Here is a 252-nt window from a genome sequence, read left to right on the forward strand (position 1 = left end):
TCACGGTTGGACTCGGTGACCTTAAGGGTCTGTTTCAACCTCAGTGATTCTATGATTCTAAATTGTATGAACTTTCTTCAGATACTGATAGATGATAGATCTATCTGTAGATCTAAACGTAGAGATTCAGAGAGCTCTATCCAGACTCTGTGGCGCGGCAGAGCGAGCTGTGGCGCCAGGCGGCGGGAGAGCTGCGGGCAGCGCCGTGCGCCCCCTGGCGGTGGGGAACCGAGGGAGAGGAGAGGCCCGGTC

The sequence above is a fragment of the Eurypyga helias genome, unplaced genomic scaffold (genome assembly GCF_000690775.1).
Source record: "Eurypyga helias isolate BGI_N326 unplaced genomic scaffold, ASM69077v1 scaffold17462, whole genome shotgun sequence".
NCBI classification, from domain to species: Eukaryota; Metazoa; Chordata; class Aves; order Eurypygiformes; family Eurypygidae; genus Eurypyga; species Eurypyga helias.